This window comes from Canis lupus, chromosome 26 (genome assembly GCF_048164855.1).
Source record: "Canis lupus baileyi chromosome 26, mCanLup2.hap1, whole genome shotgun sequence".
Classification (NCBI taxonomy): domain Eukaryota; kingdom Metazoa; phylum Chordata; class Mammalia; order Carnivora; family Canidae; genus Canis; species Canis lupus.
In genome coordinates, this window is record NC_132863.1 from 22,321,748 (window position 1) to 22,328,415 (window position 6,668).

A 6,668-nucleotide genomic window follows, 5' to 3' on the forward strand; every position below is an offset into this window, starting at 1 on the left:
TTCCCCAAGTAGATTGATGTGTACGGCCTTGTCCTTCTTGTGTGTTCCTCACCTGTGCACAAGCATATATATATATGTGGTACCACCATCTAGGTACAAAGTAGGTGTGGGAGGTTGGGTATCAGCCTTTTCACACATTCATTCATTCAACAATATTCATTGTTGCCCACGGTGTGCCAAGCTCTGGCCTGGGATACTAGGATACATCTGTGCCCTGGAGAACTCACAGTCTAGTGGAGGAGGCAAGCATAACGAGATGAAAAGCAACCCATTTCTCTGTCATCAGAGAAATGCAGTTTAAAACAAGAGATCAGGGACACCTGGGTGGCTCAGTGGTTGAGCGCCTGCCTTCAGCCCAGGGCGTGATCCTGGGATCCTGGGATGGAGTCCCACATCGGACTCCCTGTGTGGAGCCTGCTTCTCTCTCTGCCTGCGTCTCTGCCTCTCTCTGTGTGTCTCTCATGAATTAATAAATAAAATATTTAAAAAAATAAAACAAGAGATCAGAGGAGCACCTGAGTGGCTCAGTGGTTGAGCGTCTTGCCTTTGGCTCAGATTGTGATCGTGGGGTCCTAGGATCAAGTCCTGTATCAGGCTCCTCCTCAGGGAGCCTGCTTCTCCCTCTGCCTATGTCTCTCCCTCTCTGTGTGTGTCTCTCATGAATAAATAAGAAAATCTTTAATCAATCAATCAAGAGATCAGATCATTTCAAGTGCCAGGGATGATATGGGGAAGGTGGTCCCTCATGCCCACTGGGAGTGCAGTTATGCTAACTATGTGTATTCTCTCTGGCCCAGGAATCCTGCCCTTGGGTGTTTATCTCAGAGAAACACACACAGGAGTCCACAAGACTTGTACACCAGAAGTCCATCACAGCTTTGCTTAGAGAGGCGGAAGTTAGAGGTAGCCATAGTGTCCATCACTAAGGCAATGGAAAAGGAGGCATGGTAGGTGCGCGCACACCATATGTACTAAGCAGGGGTTAGAAGCAATGGACTCCAGTTAGATTCAGCACACAGGGTGATCCCTGGGTGGCGCAGCGGTTTAGCGCCTGCCTTTGGCCCAGGGCGCGATCCTGGAGACCCGGGATTGAATCCCACGTCGGGCTCCCGGTGCATGGAGCCTGCTTCTCCCTCTGCCTGTATTTCTGCCTCTCTCTCTCTCTCTCTATCATAAATAAATAAAAATTAAAAAAAATAAGATTCAGCACACAGAGCACAGTGTCGAGTAAACAAAACAACCCAACAAATGGATCTGTAGAAACTACCATTTCTGTTCATTAATAACCTACTCAACACAAATCAGCACCACATAATTTATGGGGAAACATGCATATTCAAAGACATGCATCAAAAAAAAAAAAACCCACAAAAACAAAGACATGCATCAACAATATTAGTGGACCAGAGTAGCCAGCACAATATTAAAGAAGAACAAAGCTGGAGATCGATTCTGCCCAACGTCAAGACTACAATAAAACTACAATAATTGCCACAGCATCATAATGGCAGAATAATAACCAAAAATGGGATGCCTGGGTGGCTCAGCAGTTGAGCATCTGCCTTCGGCTCAGGACGTGATCCCAGAGTCCCAGGATCAAGTCCCACATCAGGCTCTCTGCGTGGGCCCTGTTTCTCCCTCTGCCTGTGTCTTTGCCTCTCTCTCTCTGTGTCTCTCATGAATAAATAAATAAAATCCTTTTAAAAAAATAATAATAACCCAAAAAAACATCAATAGAATAGAATAGAGAGCCCAAAAACAGATCCTCATAAATACAGTCAACTAACCTTTGACAGGGAGCAAAGGCAATACAATGGAGCAAAGATAGTCCCTTTAACAAATGTTGCTGGAGCAACTGGACTCTAGGCATCCACATGCAAAAACATGAGTCTAGACACAGACCATACACCCTTCACAAAATTTAACTCGGATCACAGAACTAAATGTAAAACACAAAACTATAAAATACCTAGAAGACAGCACAGAAGATAACCTAGATGACCTTGGGTGTGGTGATGACTTTTTAGATCTAACCCCAAAGACATGATCCATCACAGAAATGATTGATAAGCTAGACTTCATTAAAATCAAAACCTTCTTCTCTGCAGAAGATATTGTCAAGAGAATGACAAGACAAGCCACAGAGTGAAAGAAAATATTTGCAAAAGGCACATTCAGTTAAAGACTGTTATCCAAAATATACAAAGAACTCTTAAAATTCAACAAAAAGAAAACAAACACAGTTTAAAAATGGGTCATCTGACCAGACACCTCACCAAAGAAGACACACAGATGGCAAATAAGCACATAAAAGGATGCTCCACATCACCTGTCATCAGGAAAATGCCAATTAAAACAATAAGATACCACTACACATCATCTATTGGAAGGACCAAAACCCAGAACATTGACACCAAATGCTGATAAGGATATGGAGCAACAGGAACTCTCATCTATTGGGATGGAACACAAGAAAGCACAAACGCTTTGGAAGACAGTTTGATGGTTTCTTATAAAACTAAACGTACTCTTATCACACAATTCAGCAATCATGTCCCAGAGGAGTTGAAAACTTATGTTTAGGGATGCCTGCGTGGCTCAGCAGTTGAACATCTGCCTTTGGCTCAGGGTGTGATCCTCGAGTCCTGGGATCGAGTCCTGCACCAGGCTTCCCGCAGGGAGCCTGCTTCTCCCTCTGCCTATGTCTCTGCCTCTCTCTGTGTCTCTCATGAAAAAATAAATAAAATCTTTAAAAAAAAAAAAAAGCTTATGTTTACACAAAAACCTGAACACATGTTTATAGCAGCCTTATTCATAATAGTCAAACTTTGGAAGCAACCAGCATGTCTTCAGTAGGTGGATGGATAAATAAGTTGTGATACATCCAGACAATGAAATATTATTCAATGCTTAAAAAATGCATCACGAAGCCACAAAAAGACATGGAAGAAATTTCAGTGCATATTTCTAAGAGAAAGACATCAATCTGAAAAGGCTATGTACTATATGATTCCAACTATATGACATTCTGGAAAAGGCAAAACTACAGAGACAATTAAAAGATCAGTGGTTGCAGGGATGGGATGTAGATGAACAGGCAGGGTACAGAGGATTTTTAAGGCAGTGAAAATAGTGTGATACCATATGATGGTATGATAATGATGTCATTATAAACATTTGTCCAAACCCACAGAATATATAACAGGAATAAATCCTAAAATCAACTGTGGACTCTGGGTGAGAATGATGCGTCCACATAGATTCATCAACTATAACAGATGTACCACTCTGGTGAGTGGCGTTGATAACGGGAAAGCTATTTGTGGCGGGGCAAAGGGAATATGGAAAATCTCTGTGTCTTCTCAATTCTGTTGTAAACTTAATACTGCTCAAAAAAAATTAAGTCTTTAAAAAAATAAATTAAGTGGGTGCCCTGTGTGGGGAGGGAAATGAGAGTGGGGAATCAGGGACAAAGGGAGAGAAGTGAAAATACAGTGTGATCAACACGCGAGACTCTGCAGCAAGGTGGAAGAGGAGCAGCAAAGCAGACTTCACCAAGAAGCTGCACCTAACTCTGGCAGAGGAGTAGCATTATTGGTAAGATGCAAAGGGGATGAGACCTCCAGGCAGGGAGGACAACTGGGGCAAAGGCTGAGGGAGGTTCAAAGCTGGTGCTTCGGAGGAACTCCAAGGTTTCAGGGGGATGGATGCCCAAGGTGCCCTCGCCAGGAAGGCAAGAGCCAACAACTATTCTCTTAACCTGTAAAACTTTCCTCCTCTTACCTGATGGACTCCTACTCAGCCTTCATATACCTCTGGGCTGCCAGAAAGGCCGTGTGGCTAGGGAAGGAGTGTGAATGACTTGATCTCCCCTCCGGCCCAGGAAGTCATTCCCTGCTCTTCGGACTTCAGTTTCTTCATCTGAAAATTGGGAATCATAACACCACCTACCTTGGAAGGTTGTGATAGAGAGGAAATGAGATGAGCAAAATACAAAATACTATGTCCTTGACCCCCTGACACTTATACTCTAGTGGAGAGAGACAACTAAATATGTAGCATGTTCACTGCTGTATTCCTCAGACCCAGAACTATGCCTGGCACATAGTAGGTGCTCAATTAATATTTGCAGATGAATGACTAACAAATAAATAAAAGAGTAACCAGTTTTGCTGTGGAAAGAAGGAAAGCAGGGTGAGGTGGAGAGGGAGAGCCATGGGAGTGCTGGTGGGGATGGGTGGGTAGGGGCAGTGGTGAGGGAAGGCCTCCCTGAAGAGGTGAGATTTAAGGGAAGATCAGAAGGAAGAAGGGCCCAAGCTATGGGGATATCTGGGGGTGGTGCAAACCCAGGGAGAGGTGGGCTCCACAGGCAGTGAGGAGGCCTGTGTGGCTGGAGCAGAGAGACAGCAGACAGAGGATGGCAGCTGAGCCCCTATTGTGGGTCAACTAAGAATGTGGCAAGAGCCCCATCCCCACTCCCAGGGATGAGGCTGAGAGCAGAGTCAAAAACCCTTGCAGGCCATGGGTTGCTCCTCCACCTGGGCTGAGCCCCTAAGAACTGTAGCACAAACTCCTCTCACATGTTAAGTGCTTGATATGTGCCAGGCCCTGGCTTTCCTGGCATGAATTCTGTAACCATCACCAGCCCTAGGAATGAGTGCTATTATTATTCCCAGTTTTCAGAGCAGGAAACCAAAACTCCTAGAGGCAGCTACCCTTGGGCTGGCCCCAAGGGCTCTCTGATGCAGGAGTGTGGCGGGCTCCCACCACATTGTCCTGGAATCCTTTGTTTACAGCTCACCTTCCCCTCTTGGCTGCAGAAGGCCCAACACAGTCTCATTCATGGTTTTATTTTACTCCCAGGGTCCCAGGTGTCAAAGCCTGCCTGAGGAGCCAGTGAATGAATGAGCCTACCAAGTAAGCCCTCCCCAGCTTCGGCTTCCGGGCCCAGTTCATGCCCCCGTTGGCTTCTCCAACCAGAAGCTGGGATGGGAAGGGGGCTGGACAGCAGAGAGGGGGAGAAGGGGGAGAAAGCGAAAGTGAAGGGAGCCGGGAGCCCCTGTGAGGAGGCGCAGACAGGGAAGGAAATCTCCCGGTAATAACTCATCGGCTCAGGAAGCAGCAGCCTGGCCTGGGGCTGCGTGTGGGACTAGCCCTGTGGGGAGGGGGCCATGCAGGCTCCTTCTCTTCCCCAAAGCCCAGCCTGGCTGGGGTCATGGTCAGATGAGGAGCGGTGGGGGAGCCAGGTGTGGGAACAGAACTTCCCACAGGCCCTGGGGCCTGAAGACATCAGGGGCTGCTCCCCGGCAGCCAAGGGAATCCCTCTAGCTCCCTGCCCCCATTCTGGTCTGGGGTAGGGGGGAGCCAGGAAAGCAGTGTAGCAGAGCTGGGAGGCATCTTCAAGAAAGCTGAGAGGCCCAGAAAGGAAAACAAGCCAAAACACCTCTAGAAACCCTTTACCTTCACTCCCTGTGCCCTCTCTACCACATAGATGCATCCGGGTTGAAGAGAAAGTTATTTTTAAGGCCAAGTGATACAGGATGGACCTGGGAAGAGGGCACAGCATGGGGACCCCAGCTTGCCATCAACAGCTCAGTAATTCTTCCCAGGGCCCCTGAGAAGGAGAACATGTCAGACTCAACAACCTTAGGTTTCTGGAAGGAAGGAAGGAAGGAAGGAAGGAAGGAAGGAAGGAAGGAAGGAAGGAAGGAAGGAAATGAGGAAAGATAGCTATGCCTCTGTGGGGGGGAGGGGCATTCCAAGGAGGGAGGAGGGCATGGATTTGGAGACAGAGTGGGATTGTGGAGAGTATAGGAAAGCAATTTGTGTTTTATTGGTGGTGAGGGTTACCGGGACCAGGGGTGATAGTGAAGGCTATCATTAGGCTGGGGCTAATGCCTCCCCTTACCTCTTGTGAGACTAAAAGCTAAAGCTCTCTCATCTGTAAATTGGGGGTACTCCCCCACAACTTCACCAAGGAGCAGTAAAGATCAGTAAAGTACCCAGCACAATGGCTGGCACACAGTAGGACCTCAACCAAAATGTCCATTCCATGAGAGCAAAGAGTTTGTCACCTCTCTATTCTCAGACCTAAAACCATTCCTGGCATAGCAGGGGCTGAAGAAATATTTGTTGAATGAATACGTGAATGAATGAAGCTACTGGTTTGTGTGTGTGTGTGTGTGTGTGTGTTTTATTTTGCCTTTTTATTTATTTATTTTTTTAAGTTTGCTGTTGAGGATGTGACATTGTGGAATCCTTCTTCGGAAAGATTACAAGGTTTCTCTAAGTGTTCTCCAGGGCCACCATCACAATGCAGATTCCCGGGCCCCGTTCCAGACCTGCTGAATCAGAATGGGAGGAAGCCGGGAATCTGGCGCGCACCAGCCGCCTTCCCCAATTCTCAGACACCAGAGAGCCGTAGAACCACAGTATCGGAACGTGAGGGTGGGAAAACCCTGCGCTGCTTTCTCGGCAGTCCCCTTCCCAAACGAGCTAACTGAAGTCAAGAGGGCGTCCCTGCGGGTTTAGAGCGAGGACAGGGAGTCCAGATCTGGGCACACCCCACCCCGGCCGCCTGCACCCCTCGGACCCCGCACACACCAGCCCGGCTCGCTCGCCCGGCCCTGGAACCCTCAGGGCGGGCCACTCAGCTCGCGGGCTGCTTT